The sequence below is a fragment of the Archocentrus centrarchus genome, chromosome 7 (genome assembly GCF_007364275.1).
Source record: "Archocentrus centrarchus isolate MPI-CPG fArcCen1 chromosome 7, fArcCen1, whole genome shotgun sequence".
In the NCBI taxonomy this organism is placed as follows: domain Eukaryota; kingdom Metazoa; phylum Chordata; class Actinopteri; order Cichliformes; family Cichlidae; genus Archocentrus; species Archocentrus centrarchus.
This window is the reverse complement of record NC_044352.1, coordinates 24,198,244-24,213,940: the sequence shown is the minus strand read 5'-3', so window position 1 is coordinate 24,213,940 and position 15,697 is coordinate 24,198,244. Positions and strand designations below refer to the sequence as shown.

The window sequence follows — 15,697 nt, the reverse complement described above, 5'->3', positions numbered from 1 at the left end:
TGGTTCTTTTCATGTATCTGTAAAATTTTGTTCACTTTATAAACAACCGGGTTCATTTGGAGACAGAAACGTACCTGTGTCGCGACACCGTGGTGCCGGGAAGTGTGTCTTTCTTCTTCGCAACACTGTGACCTACTACATGCACCTCTACTGGACTTGCTGTGAATAAGCCAGTGTGAAAAGTAGCATCAGAAAGATGGAGGATAAAACATTTGGAAAAAGAAAATCAGTCTGGAAGAGATTCTGATCAAATAGTACTCAAGCATTTCTGTAGGCATTAATGACTTTTTCTCAAATGTATTCTAAGTGAAATGAATTTAGCCTGAAATCAATCACTTCTAAAGCCCAAAATCAATGCTTGATACTAAAAAGAGCATCAATTGTTGCTACAACAAAGTAAAAATGAGAGAAATCTTGCTTTGTTGTTTAATTCTAATCATCACGCTTCAATTCCTGCAAAATCTCAAGTTTAACCCTGTTCTTTTTTGGTGTCTACATTGACAGAGAACTGTTGACCTTTTCCACACCAGAAGCTGCTCCAAGCTGCCTCCGTCTCTAGCCAAAAGGGATTTCAAAGCCTCTCCTGGATGTCCCGGGACCCTTTGTCTCCCGTCTCATCTATAGGTAAGCACAGTGTGTAGCCCCCTCCCCATCGCCAGCCTCTTCAAAACTCTGCACAATAGCCAGATTTCCTCCCAATTTGCTGGCAGAGAATAGGAGGCTCAGAAACTCCTTTCAGTAGCTTTGAATGGTGTGCCTAATTCAAACTCAATCTTTGGGTTTGACAGGCCTCACCCCAACCTTAGCTGGGCTTACTTTGGGGCTCCTGACTTTAGCTAATGCTAGGGCAATCCCACTGTTGAAGGACTTAGCCTTGCGCACATTTGTGCCTCTTCTGCAAAGCATGTCGCCTTGCTTTTATACTTTTGTGTATGCCAGCTGATATTTTAAATCGTACTCTGCCAAGAGTAAGCCAAACAAAGCACAAAGCCTCTTTTTTTTATAGCAATGTTATACTCCATAGACTCATTTCCATCTGGAAGCTTTGCAATACAAACCGTAAGCCTCTACTCATGTCTGACTAGGAGAAGAACTGACTTTTTCCATCACAGCATCCTTTTTCTAACTTCAAAGTGACCAGTGTCCCTTAAACATGCATATGTATGTTGTGAGTGTTCTGTGTTTTTTAATAGACTCATAGAGTTCACTTCACTGACCATTTGTTCTACTTGACCTTGCTGTATTCTTCTCTGGCCCAATTATGCAAGCACACACGCCCACTTTGCATATTTGTGCTTCTTTTTCCCCTGACACTCTTGAGGTCAGTTCTAATCAACCACCCTTTGGTAGTACGCACTACACTCACATGATTCTCACCAGAGTTCCTTAAAGACACCCACCTTCCAGGTCCAAAGACTGCTATTAAAGCAATCAGGAGCTTTCCAAGCTAGGTCAAGAGCAAGGTACTCACATGGGAATTCTGATTTAAATTATGCAAAGCGCGAACAAGAGAAGAAGGAAGAAAACAGAGCAGAGAGTAAGATGGGAAAGAAAACAACCTAACCTTCTACGGTCACACAGGGGCGAAGCCTTGCAAAGGAAGCAGTAGAAGAGAAAGTGATAAAGGTGGGCAAGTGACTTCTGATCAGACAAAAGGGAATGAAACAGTCAGGAATTTAAAAGATTAGTCTTAAGTCCAAGACCCTGACCATGGGACCTGATGAAGCATTAGAAAACATGGTGAAGACTGAAATGGTAGGACCACACGCAGTTTTGTGAGTGTGCACATGTGTGTGTGTGTGTGTGTATGTGTGCACGTGTGTGTGTGTGTGTGTGTGTGTGTGTGTGTGTGTGTGTGTGTGTGTGTGTGTGTGTGTGTGTGTGTGTGTGTGTCTGTAAGATCAGCTTTCCCTGTGGTCCATTCAGTGTCTAGTGGCTCAGGATACTGTGACAAGAAGAGCAAGAGCAGAGAGAATTATCTTGAAATACGACTGGAACCTGTGTGTATGTGTGCGGGTGTGTGAAAGGGACAGTGAGAGAAAGAGTAAGTGAACAGAGACAGTAAACATGGTAACTGTAGAGCTGTTAAAGTGGTGAAAGGGAAATGGGACAGGCAGCGTAAGTGCGCAAGTGTGCCAATTTTATGTGAGCAGGAGCTTTTGTACATCCTTGCATGCAGGTATGCTTGCTTCCTTTTTTCTATTCATGTTCAAAAATGAAACACAAAGTTGCTAACAAGTTACAAAACAATTGTTTGTTTGAAGTCACCCTATAAAGACAAGAGGGGCTTGCTCTCTGAACTAAAAGTTAGCAATGTTTAGTGACTACAAATATAACCAACGTACAGAGAATAAGCCAGTAATTACTCAGGTGTCTGCGTAAGTCATTGCAGGCATATTCCTTTGTGTGTATCGCTGACTGTCCCCTGACCAAGCCTACCCTGCGGAGAACATAATCATGGCCCTGTCGTCCCCAGGTTAAAGGCTCACTGCTGGGTCTTCTGGCACTAATGCAGTGCCAAACTATAGGGGTCACATTAGCCCCAGCTACTTCAGCATGCATTACTGTAGAAAGAACATTCCCCATTAAAAGCCACCAGCAGGCTACACCTGTGATGGCCTAAATGAGTCACTTAATGATAGCTATGCTGCAGAGAAGGAGTGCTCAGACAAAGAAATGCTGATTGGATACTGATTTAGTGTGAGGGTCAGAAGAATATGAGTCAGTGTATCATATCTCCTCTGTCATTTTTGTCGCTTTAGGAATAGCAGGGGTTCAAGCGCTGCGTGGATATCATTAGCGATCGTACACTTTACATACTTTCTCTTACTTTTTCTCACATTAACATACAGCGCAGTCCTACTGCCTGTGCTGTGAAACTGGGTGCTTTCTTTTAAGTTTGTCCATAACTTCCACAATCCTTTTAACTTTATGATCAGAATGAAGACACAATCTGACATTTTACATTCTTCTACAGAGACAAAAAAAAGAAAAAAGAAAAAGGAGAGAGACATAACTCCAAAGGCTGTACTGTGTATTTTATTCTGGCCTTAGCCTTGTTATTTTTTTTTTTAATCACACATTCAATATATATTCAGTATACAATAATATATACATATTTGTTGTTTTAATGTTCCTTTTTAAATGACATTGATTTTTGATCATTAATAAATCCATTTTTATTCAATAATAACTTGACACTGTTGGTTAAGCAAGCTGCAAGCCTCATGCTTTTATTACTTTTCTCATACTTAACTGGACATCGATCTTGATGACCAATGTTAAGTTTCTGTTGATATAAGGTATGTTTCTCAAGACAAAAAACACCAACTACCTGTGGATCATTGCAATATTACAGTTGCTCTCTTCACCCAGTTGTGAGTTTGTCTGGTTATCCAGCATGAAGAAGGCCTGCAGCATTCTAGAGGACAGAAATCAGCTCTTGTATTACCTCAAGTGCATCAGCAGGTCAAGTGTACAAAAAATAGGTTCAGAACCTCGTTGGAGTCTGGGGCCATATGGTTATGGTGCAAAATGGTTAATTACAAATCTAGTCTGATATTATGGTTAAATTACTCTGTTAATCACTGCTGTGAAGTTTCTTTATGTTTCTTGTGTTGACAGCTGAAATTGCTAAACCATTGAAACTACTACTACACTTTTTTGTTTCAGAAAATAGACTCCTTATGATAATTGTGGTTGCATTTGTGTGTTCATCCCAAACGTGTCATTATATTTCTTCAAATGTAGTTTCCCTATAGCCTTGCTGATCTGGATTTTCCCCTAATCCATCCATCCATCCATCCATCCATTTTCTTCCACTTATCCTTTTCAGGGTCACAGGGGGGCTGTCATAGGGTGAGAGGCCTTATTCAACCAGTCTTTTTTTTTTATTGTTGTTTGTTCACCACCTGTGCCACGTTCTGTGTTTTATTTCTATTTTATTATTCCCACCTGAAGCCTTTTGTTGCTCGTAGGTCAAAGAACCCCAAAGAAATAATAAATAATAGAGCAACTGATTAAATTGTTTGTTTATCTGAAATAAATCACAAATTAAAAATGTGGGCATTTTGAGGATGTTACTGGTGAAGAACAGTACAAGAATCAGTGCACCTTTAGAGAGAAATTGGATGTAACTTCCATGAAACCATTGTCAATGAATGTTTGTGTCCTACCTGAGGGGTGTGGGAAGAGAGGGTGAGCATATCCCAGCAGTGGAGATGAGAAGAGGGTAAGTGAGCCATGTGGAGGAAGCCAGAGGGTGAGTGGTGATCTGTAAAATGATATCCTGCTACCTTCCCTGACCTCTCTGTCGGGCCACTCTGTTACTTGGACAAGATGGGAGGTATAAAGTGGCCCGCTATCCCGCAAGGTTGAGTTGCTGATCCGTTAGCCAGAGAGGAAAGTCAACCCTACTCCCATCTTCACTTCAGTGGGAGCATTTGTTTTGATTTTTGTCCTCTCTTTCTCACAGACAAACCTGAGATGCCCAATTTATCTGGGATAGAGTGAGGGGAAATAGGGCGCCTTGCCACTTGAACACTAGAACTTTAAGCCGGCAACGGTTGGCCGACTCTCTCTGCCAATGTCTTCCTTGACTGTAATGCAATGCTGACATACACAGAATAACAGAGGGGTTTTGATAATACATTAAGGATGCATAAATAAATGATACACCATGATATCATCATATAATTGTATCAAACTGGAAGCAATCATTGAATATTCTGTTTCCTTGATGTACATTTGGCAATTGAAGAATAAAAGAGGACGAAAAGTGGAATCAAAAGCGACCACTTCCATGATTTCTTGCTTTTAAACCAGAGGACATCCCTTGGTTTTCTGCAAGGAGTCAATATCGTGTGTGGGTGCCCACCCACATCTTTAGGCTGGGCAACACAGGGACTGGTGAAAAAACAGGACGAACAATTTGCTCATTCTCAACCAAGACATGGGGGCTTTGGACGAAGGGGGAAAAAAAAGACACCCAATATCCAAAATCCCTCTCTCAGGGCCATCATGTGAAGAATTCCCCCTCTTCTCCTCCTCCTTTGCCCTCCCTCCCCCTTTCCTTTCCTTTCCTTTCCTCTTCTCTCCTTTTCTTTTTTAATCAAGTCGTCTGGGGTTGTCAGGTCTTTTGAGACGAGGACTCCAAGCCATGTGAAAAGTTAATCCCTTGTGGGCCTTCTTCTCCATGGCGCTCATCTCCCTGGGAACACTGGTGGTGGCTTGAAGGCAGGTGGCTGTGGGTGGGGGGAGGTGAAAAGGAAGCAGGATGGATGGAGGGATAGAGAGTGGGATGCACACTGGGCCACCATGCCCGATGGAGGGATGTGTAATAAACTCCAATCCTCCATACCCAACTATTCTCACACCTGAACCTACAACCACTACTGTCCCCACCCAGAGCACGCCACCGTGCTTAGCATGATTACGTACTACAGTAACAATACTTTTTTCTCCTCCCTCCTCTACCACCCTGCCTCCCTCCACAGTCTTCCTCAATCCCAACTCCAAAGCCTTTTGATGAGGTCCTGTGTCTGACTGACAGACAGCTGGAATAGAGAGGAGAAAGGATTTGCAGTGTGGAGAGCTAGTTGAGTGGCTTCTGAAGGATGACAGTGGTTCACAGTGGAGAGGGTACTTCTGCTGCATTGTGGTCCAAACCTCCCTGTCACAGCGCTAACCCCCACCTCCCCATTGCCCAAACCACTTGGCTTAAACCGTTCCACTCTAGTCGTTTCACTGTGGGTCAAAGCAAAAACTCCCAACAGCCTCCTCGTGGGCTTTCTGCCAAAGAATGAAGGACATGATAAACAACAATGGAGGTAAGACATGGGGTTCAGCGGAGCATTTGCCACAATCATTTCAATGAGTCATTTCGGCAAAGGAAAAAACACAGACTGACAACATCATATTTTTGCTGTAAGTCTGTAAAATGCGCACTTGAATGCTTTGTTTGCGGTGCATTTTTTCCCCCTTTATCTGCCTCCCTCTTAGAGTGAAGTGCCATTGGAAATATAGACAGGCTCAGTCAGCCATCTTAATCCCTCTCCCTTGTCCATCTCACGCTCGCTCAATCCACCCTAACCCCACACACTTTCACTCTTTCACACACATGCTCATGCACACACCCTCATTCACCTTCCTCCTCCCAGTTGATGTGCCCCAAGCCCTGCCACCCAAAGAAAAGGGCTCGAGGCAGAGAGAATCTCTGTTGGAGGGGTATACACAGCAAGATTTGGGAGTTTGTAAAGGTCAGCGCGGACTTTGTTCAATCTGAGGGTTTATCTCAGCAACAGCAGGGCAGGACAATGGGGCCACTCGCCGCGCGACAGAAACCCAAGCTGTGGCAGCTAAATTACTTCACTGATAAGGCCGAATTAGAAGCACTGGGACCCCGGAGGCCAGGAAAAGAGGAGGATGGAGCCGAAAGAAAGGAGGAGAAATAGTGAGAGAGGCCATGCAAGGTTGAGAAGGAAGGCTGAAAAATCAATAACACACAAAAGAAAAGATCTGAGTGTGTAATCTTGGTATACGTAATTAAAGCTTGTTGTGTATTTTGTCATAAAAGCACATGAAAGCACAGAGATTAACACTTGACAGTACAAGTGAAAGGAGTCCCTTATGTGCAAGCATTATAACTGGGCATACAGTAAGTGTTTCCAAGTGTATTGCTTAACATAAGATGTAAAATGTACACAATCTGGGTAAAGCAATAAAAATAGAGAGAGAGAGAGAGGGGACAGCAAATTGAAAGGGCAGCAGTAAGAAAATCCAGTTATGGTGGGACTCCTGTCCCACTCAGCCCACTCTGCAGGAGATGAAGAAGATGAAGGGTCAGAAAAGTGCTGACTAGTGTTACTCCAGTAGTTTTGTAAGCACCGTGTGAAACCATGCATGTGTGAAAAATGTGTGAGCACTTTGTGCATTAGCTGGCATGCTCTTATACTGTACACGCTTTATGTTTCTCTACAGCAGAACGTTTGACACTCTGTCTGAAGAAAAGTCCTCAGCTACACAACATCATGTGCACTTGTACTTGGCACCAGAAAGTGGCATTGTGAGGTCTCGGCCAGCAGAGGGGAGCAAGCTTTGTCACCAGAAACACACAAGAACTCAATCAAATTAAAGCAAACAAAACATCATATAAGAAGTTCATTATACACGAGAGTTTATAGATTTTTTTTAAATCACTTGTTGAATAATATTAAGTAAATTTGAATGTCTTATTATTATGGAATGGGTTAAATAAATGAGCATTCATTAATTGCACACATACTCTTGGCAGATTTTCTTGTAATGCCAAATAGTATTATGTCCAGGTAAAGCTGAGGATAATTTCACCCAGAGCATATGCACACAGTCCCACACTCCAACAGTATGACAGTGCTTTGCTTTTGTTCTGTTGTTTGGCATAATGGCTTAACTTCACATGGCTCAGGCCTATTAGAGTCTCAGAGAAGCAGAATCCTTTGCTGTTTTCCTTTCCCAACTTTCTGAGGTGGCATGCTTGGTACCACTGCGTACCAGCTGCACCGACATCAGGTCACCTCCTCTCAAGACAGAGTGGCACGGAGCAGAATCATATGACATTTATCACGGACAGGAGGACTGAGGAGCTTGCAGTGCACTGCTCAGAGCATTAAGAAGATTTGCACAAGCCAAGTTAGCCTCTTTCAGCTTCCCCTTCTTTGTTGACATCCAAACTAAACTAATCTTAATCAGAACTAGACAGATTTGTTCTTATTTTTTTTTCTTAGCTCACTTGTTGTTTATTTCTGTCTCTGCCCTTCTGTTAGTAACATTTTCTGACCTAAAAAAAAAATTTGATGAAACTTGAATTAGTTTGTTTTTGAGTAAAGTAAATGTTCCTTTGAAAGTCTATTTTATTTCACATGGCTGATTGTCTTCACACTCACTCCATACCAACACTTCTGTAGGCTGCAGCCACGATGAATCAATCTTCTACTTAAAAAAGGTCCAATTTACCAGACAAACAAGCAGGGAGTTCATTCATAAACATTTCAAGCTGTAAATCACTCAATATTTAACAATAAATGTCCAAGCTCTTTTCAATCTGTTCTACATTTGTGCAGTTACTCTCAGATGACGACAACACGAAACATTAAAATCAACAACCACACAACTGCGCTCAAGCTTCATAATACACAACAAACCTCAGAATTCACAGTAACTGGTGTGCAGAGAAATGCAAATAAATCAAGCGAGGGAGGTAATCTCATAAATTAAATGTCTGGGAAACCTCTATTTAAAATGTTATTTGTCATCTTGACACCAGCTCTCACGCTAAATTAAGATGTTACACCAAACTGCGTTTGGAATCTTGTCCTTGTTGGGAGAAATGTGGTTTAGGAGGATGGACCCGTGCCCGAAATGATTAAAAGAAATGTGGACGGGTACATCCGCGTGCACATTCTACACAAAGACGCGAGCACAAATGCGTATGAGCAGAGACCTACAAATCTTAATTCTGTCAAAACCTCCGTGTTGTCTCATGCAGACGAGACGCCAGGCCTCGCTCCAAATGACAGTAGTGGAGAAAATGAGCAAAAATCACTCAAGTGATTCCAGAGACTTTCCAAAGTAAAGAAGTCCGAGCATGTTTGACACTTCAACAATTCAACACTGTTTCCAGATCTAATGTCGTCATGGCGCTTAGCTTCTAATTCTACCCTGTTATGCTACATAACTGAGTAAAGGAAAGAAAAACTTTGGAGAAAGTCTTTTTTTTTCCTTACTTGCCTCTGCCTTTTTATGTTTCTGTGGATGCATTACCATGTAGTATTGTACAGTTTATATGGCTGTACATATTCGGGTTGAATCACACTGCATTACGTACTCAAACTAATATTATTATTTATCTAGAGATCTTAAAAACAAATGCCCTCTCAAAAAACAGAGAACAGAAAAGTTAAGTGAACTTTTTAACTTATAATAAAATTACTGGTTAGTGAGAGTCCTACTTCTCCTTCCATGGCCAATCATATGCTTATGAGGGCTCTTTATACTCCCATTTAACTCTGACAAAGACACACTGTGTGGAACGCTAGTCTTTGCACCTAATAAAAAGTAATTAAAAGGCACAGCTGTGTGCTTCATTTTCCTCCAAGGCTCACTTCTCATGCACGGAGGTCTACAGTGCAGCACAGGAACCTTAAGAAGCTAATGAAAATAAGTATTCCTACAGCTAAAGCGTTTGGGCCATGTTGTGTATCTGATTATGGAAAATGGTAATCACAACAGCCACGGGAACCTGATTAATAGGTCACCACCTCCAGCTTGAGTCACAGAAATGTTAAGCAGCATAAGGGATTGAGATTTAAATGGAGAGAGAGGGGAAAGTGAGTGAAAATGGAAGAAAGTGAGTGCTCCTTAACCAGCAATGGTCTCACATTGGAGCACTCACACCTAGTCTTCTATACACAAACAAAGATTCTGAAAGTGCAGAAGGGCATTTCTTCAGAAGAGTATAATTCAAAGTACCAACAAAAACAGCATTTGACAAATGTCATCATCTTCCACTGAAGCAAAGAACAGTGTCATTGTCTGCTTCTGCCTCGAGGCTGTAACTGATGGGACTATTCATCAGAGGAATGATGAACGATGGGGTTTCGCTGGAAACAGTGAAAGAGTGATAGAGGAGGATTGGACAGGAGTTACCTGCACTTCACCATAGATGGGCTAATATGAGGGTTTTTAAATGAATGTTTAAATCATGTCTGCAAAAAGGAAGCCCGGTGCAATAAAAGATAGCACTGTGGCGTGGATGTGTGAGGAGATTGTTCAGGCAAACAAGAGATTCTACTGAGAATGTTTGGCTCAAGCGGCTGAGGTCTGAAACCAGTGACCAAGCAATAACAGGCTAAATCCCTGGGACAATATTTGTCGAGTTCTACTCCCTTCAAAGATAGATGACTTTGCCTCATGTACTTCCTCAGGAGCCCGTTCACTTTTCATCTGAGCCCAGCCAATTAATTTATTAACTAATTAACAGATGTTGGTAACGAGTTATGAACAAATGATAAGGCATCAGGCTTCTAATCAAACCTGACATTTAATTTGCTGCCCTGCTTCCTCGTTATCAATTACAGTGTTCATTGAAGATAATTGACAATGGTTTGCACTGGGACACAAGAGGCTTCTCTTTAACAGGTTCCTATATAAAAAAAAAAAAAAAAAACAGCTCTGCTGTGCCATTTCCAGGGGCAACAGCGACCATATGTTTAATATTAGATGGAATCTGTTCCATTGGAGTGCTCCGAAAGCTGGGAAAATTGGATTAAATTGGCTAATGGCATGTTTAAAACCTACATAAAATGAATGTGAATGGAAGATATTACAGCACAGGCCCAGGACTTGTGGTGTTACACTCGCTCTCTCTTTCGTGTTTTTTGCTCCGTGTGTAAACTTGGGGTTTCTGTCAAAGTCAAATAACGCCGACAGAAAACCGCACAGTGTTGGTCAATACTGTTATTAGAAACCACAGAATTGATATCCCTTTCATTATGATGTGGGATTGTAGGCACGTGTGTCAAACTAACTCCTTATGTTAACAAAAGATTTCATATGACCATCATGAGAACTGTATGTGCAAATTTATATAAATGTATAGTTTTTGGAATCTTAAGGGTATAAAACGTCCCTTCCATCAACAGATTAAAGACTGCAATTTTTCTAATTTTAGCAGTAATGCAAAATGAGCATACACTATGTTTTCTGTGTCACGTTTATCTTCAGAGCTTTATTAAAAGTTGTCAGTACTTTCTGTTAAAAATAAGAATAATTGCTAGACATTTTGGATAAAGATTTAAGGGAGCAAAACTCAGCAATATGTGTTTTCAACTAATCTAGATCAAGTTGTTGCTAATCATGCCAATACTTTGTGCCAAGGCTATGCAAAATGTATTTTTCCCATATTACAAAAGCTGTATAGAGAAGGCAGCAGATGTTAGGCACAACTAACTTCATGGCTGTATGGTGTGGCTATTTTTTTGTTGAGTTATTTAGGTGACATGATATTTTAAAACATAATTATCTTCTACTTTCCAACAAAGTGAAATAGGAAGTTTGCATGTTCTCAGCTCAGAGCATGGTCTTGATTTGACAACTAAAAGACATGATAATGAATCACTTTACATGAAAAACTTCACTCATGCCAAACAATAACCTATATGTCGCCGGTTTAACCACTCTGTCATTGTGTGAAAACTGCAAAGTGCATTAGTCAAATCAACCAGGAAATGATTCAGCCACTTGCTACGTTACTTCAACTCTTTCTCTCTATGTCTCACATTATTCTTTTTATTTGATGTGTCCACTGTCCTCAGGCAGCGTCAGGGAGTTTTTGCCCTATCAGTTCAGTACCAGTCGCCTTAAGGGTCATACCTCAAGATAACAAACACCTTTCTGTGAAAGGCAAACAGATCTGACAAGCTCCAAACTGCACCTTGAATTCCCTGTGGGGCATTACAACTTGGCCATCCGCCCTCCTTGGGCAAAACACAAAAGCCAGGCAAACACTTCAAGACACTTCAAGGTGGGTCGGGACAGATAAGTGTCAGGGTGTGCCAGGACTTCTCCTTCAAAGCATCGGAAAACAAGGACTTAGCTTAGCTCAGCGATTAGCTTATGAACAAAAAGAACACAGCATCAGTGTGAAAAGAGAGCTGTCACAGTGGAGATTTAGTGCCTGACACATGGTGAGGGAGATCCATCCTGCCATAGCTGGATGGGTATCTGTCACGTAGGATGTAGGCGACATTAGAGTGCCCGCCAGAAGACTTAGCCTATCACTAAGTCAATAACTGGCTAAACAGAAGAGCTAGCATTCTTTTCACCTCTTTCCACACATCACTGGATGAATGATACTGATATGGAAAATCTCCCCACAAAAAGTAAACAGAAAAAGAATGACGGACAGGGAGAAGGAAGTTTGCCTGGCAACAAAGTCATCCCAAGGTCCACTGCAGCAAACAGACAGACATAGCTGCAGGGCTAACATGGACTCTAAAGCACACATTTTTGAGTCAAAACATTTGTGCTGACCTTGTCCAAAGGGTCTACATCAATGTGTCAAAATTCAAAATGCTCAATAATCCCCTTTATTATGGTTCAAAATACATTTAATGTATTCCACTGTGCAATATTTAAATTCCAGAAACTTAAAAAGCCAGAACACCAACAACAGCTAATTACACGGGCATTAAACAGTAGAAAACCGACAAGCCAAATGGTTCTGTCTTTGCACAGTTGGTGAGAATATGCTGCAACCCTTGATATGTGACCTCCAAGGATAAACTTGGTGAGATAGCACACGCAATCTGGAGAAACAAAAGATAGAGAGAAAAGACAAACCTAATAGGTGAGTTTTAAAAGCCATGATTCAGAGGGGCAAAGATACGCCCAGTGATCACAGGGCAAGGAGAATGTGCAAACACCATTAGTATCGCACCGAGAGGGCTTGGTCAAACAGTTTGTTTTCTCAACAAATGTTCATAATACAAACAGCAATTTGATTTTCCTTTTTTTTTTTCTTTCTGTTTCTAAAGACCAAAATCAAGTTGCATTTTTTAACCTTTTACTCCTATATTTGAGTCCTATATGGAACACTGTTAAGGCATTGTCCAGCTGTATCGTAAGTAAAAAAGATTTTATAAACATGTGCAACCACAGATGTGTTGCCCAAATACCTCCTGCCATCTGAATACCCAAAGGAGTGAGATCAGTGAGTCTAGTCCGTGCCAATCAGTGAAGAACACAATACCTCCAGCTACTGTATGGTGACATGTCTCTATCAATAGACAAGTCAGACCAATCTAGCAGTTAGATAATAGCAGCAGTCACTCTGACAGTTAGATCCCCATACTGGACTCTCTGTGGGCCTTGCCTCTCTCTGCTTGCCTTCCTATCCTGAGGGGTTAGCAGTCCTACACACCCAACCAGAGAGACACGCACACACATAAGGTGGACCTGGGGCCCTGGCGTTCTATCATGTTGTGCTAAAGGGGAGCATAATGGTTTTTAAATGGATGACTCAGTGCTGGCCCAGAGAGGGCGTCTGAGACAGAAGAGAATGGCCATGGCCTGCAGCGAAGCAGCTCTTAGATTGAGCTGTCCGTCTCACTAAAATGAGTCTGAGTTAACACCTCTTCCAGTTCCCAGTGCCCCAGGACAGACAATAGTAGGCTTCCTCTCTGCCTTTCCCTTTCATCTTTCTCTTGTTCCTAACCTTTCACTCACTCTTTCTATTACTCTCCAGCACTCTAGACTTTTTACTCAGAGATCCAGAAAACACTAAAGCATCAGCCGTTTTACTGTCTGGCTGTTTGGGTTCACTGGTAGACCACAGAACTTGCAAAGCAACCATAATGAGTTATTGCCAGGCTTAGTTAAAAACAAAAAGTTAAAAAATTAAAAATCCACAAAAATGTAGACAATGTAATTAAGCTGTTTTGGATGCAGCAGTACTGCTGCAGCTGGTATATATCACTGTTGATCGGTGTAAACCTTATAACTGCAGTTTCACTGATTTTGTGTTTCTGAGGATTACAGAGCTACATGAACAGTATAATCAATGTCCTTTGACTTTTAGATAACTCAATAAAGTTAAAATGAGGCTGTCATGAAGAAGAAAACATGGCTGTTTGGCGGGGGGGGGGGGGGGGGGTGCTTTGGGGTTCACCCAATATTTTTACATAAAATGGAAGCACAGTTATGCTAAGATAATCACTCTGATAATTACATTCATCATTTAAGCTAACTCGTCGTGATACGTAGAGCTACAATCTCTAATGTTTGAGGTCCTGGTTAGATATGATCATACAAAGAGGTCTCAGATGACTTCACTTATTATCTCTCATAACACATCCCTCTGTTTTGGCAGGGGACTGGTAAAACACACACATATATCAATGGACCTTCCATGAACACTCATGTTATCTTCCTGCATTTTTGATACTGTTAGAAATATGTTTTTTTGCATTTTACACTTTCCCTCTATCCATCCACATCAAACCTTCTCATGTCCACTTACATGTTTCTTTTCTTAGCCGAGCTGCTGTCACTCCCTTGCCTGTCTATTTGTCTAAGACCAGGGGCAGTAGATGAGTAGATGGTGAAAGGGGGGAGAAATGGGGTGTATGGGACTCCTAAGGGAGTCTGTTGATGACTATCAACAGGCTGAGTGTTATGACTATCTGTGATAAGAGTCTGGGAGAGAAGAGCCTCTGAAGATTTCCAGCCCCAGCCCAGACAGGATATCTTTAAAAAATAATACAGCCTGAGCCAGGGTCAGTACTCCAATGGCTATTCAGAAGGAGAAAGACAAGAAGATGGAATTATTGTTCCCTTTAGACAGGTTGGGAGGCAGAGATCAAAGATTTTACCTTGAAGAGAAACAAAACTGACCTCAGGCTAACAGCAACATGCATACTGATCTGGAAACAGTATATTGAAAATGTCACAAAACGCCAAATTGTTCCAACATCAGCTGAATCTTGGCTGTGTTCATGTACATACCTTTCCCGGTGGCTTATGAAACTCAAACTGATAACTGAACACAAAACTATCTTTGTGAAACGCTGAGACATACTGTATGTCCCTCTTTAAGAGTACAAGAGAACCAGACAGGGTGTAAAATTTGCTGAGTCTTTTCCTTTTCAGGGAGAGGTGTGAGTGTTTTTGTCAGGGCACTTTGGTGAGGACATGTGGATGTATCTCTTTAGAGCTTAAGACAGCCTCTTCCTAAAGCTAAGTTGATGAATATGCATTAGCTGGGTGTCTGGGGAGGGAAAAGGAAGGAGGAGGAAAACTGAGAGAAAACATGAGCGCTATGGGGAGAGTGTAGTTTTTGGAGAGAAGCCCTTTGCACCCCGAATGGCTGGCTATAATACAAAGTTTAAAAAAGGAATATGTTCACCCTGGCACGCCGCCACATAGCGTGTGCCTGAGTGCTTTAATCGCCTGCATGCTCCTACAACTGGTGGGAAGAAAAAAAAGACTTCTTCAGACTAAAATCACAATGGGGATCCTTAGCGATTTCTTTGTTAATTTATTTAGATAATTTTCATCAGTCAGGATTTTCAGATATTTTATTAACATTAGCCGTGTATTTTCAGAGTTTAGTTATATATTTCATACTAAAGAGCATTAAATCATGTCATGCCTTGTTGGTTAAAGTTTTGTAACTGTGCCCATCAGCTGCTAGCATCTAATTCAATCACATCCCGCTCTTTTCAGAATGATGTTCCAGTGATTAACATGTCCGAGCCGCTATCCCTTATTATGTATAAATGTAATATGAGACTAAACGAATGACCATCCTCCTGAAAGTGAACAGTCAAGGAGTCAGTGAAATGAAAAGCAGGCCAGTATATTTCACCTCTAATTAGGCATTTGAGAAAGCGAGACAGAGACGGAGAGAGACAGAGACCAGGAGTTTCTTTTTTCCTTAATGAGCTTACTGAAGCAACTTCAATATCCTCTAATGTCATGTTGAAATGAAAATTAATAGTTCAATATGCCGCCACCGCACTGGGCTACGCTTCTTCCATTTCCATATCAGATGCCGTGACCAAATGAGTCTGCTCGCTTCAGACCGACGCCCAGAAAAGCTGATACCACCACTAATCAGCCAGATTATTCCATTTGACATTGCTGTGCTGCCGGAATTCTG

General features: G+C 41.5%; 1 protein-coding gene across 5 annotated transcripts in view; it reads right to left on the bottom strand.

Moving 5' to 3' along the window:
- The window catches only part of prdm16 (PR domain containing 16), a 174,190-nt gene that overhangs the window by 95,140 nt on the left and 63,353 nt on the right, over positions 1–15,697 (bottom strand). The window lies entirely within an intron of this gene.